The sequence below is a fragment of the Terrapene carolina genome, unplaced genomic scaffold (genome assembly GCF_002925995.2).
Source record: "Terrapene carolina triunguis isolate 2854851 unplaced genomic scaffold, T_m_triunguis-2.0 Scaffold194, whole genome shotgun sequence".
NCBI classification, from domain to species: Eukaryota; Metazoa; Chordata; order Testudines; family Emydidae; genus Terrapene; species Terrapene triunguis.
In genome coordinates this window covers 1,218,424-1,218,857 of record NW_020664545.1, presented here as the reverse complement: position 1 = coordinate 1,218,857, position 434 = coordinate 1,218,424, and positions in this window count along the sequence as shown.

Below are 434 nucleotides of genomic sequence, written 5' to 3'. Positions count from 1 at the left end.
GCGGCCATGACAGCTACCGAGGCGGAAGTGCCCTGTGCCGGCGGCGGTCATGACAGCTACCGAGGCGGAAGTGCCCTGTGCCGGCGGCGGCCATGACAGCTACCGAGGCGGAAGTGCCCTGTGCCGGCGGCGGCCATGGTAGCTACTTGGGGAATTGTTCCTGGTACGGGTGCCTCGTGCCTTCGCCCTCAACGGCTTCTCGCGCGGGGAGGGGTCGAGACAGCCCCCTCCCCCCCGGTCCGCCATTTCCCGTCTGTGTCACCCTCCGCCGGCCTCACCCCGCTCCCCTCGGCCGGTCCCCGGCCCGTCCTGCTGGGCAGCGCCGAGCACGGGGACGGGACCGGGCCTGGGTCAGGCTGGGCCTGGGGCACGGGCCGGGCGGCACAACTGGGGTCTGTGCCCCCCCCCCCCCCCCCCCCCCCCCCCCCCCCCCC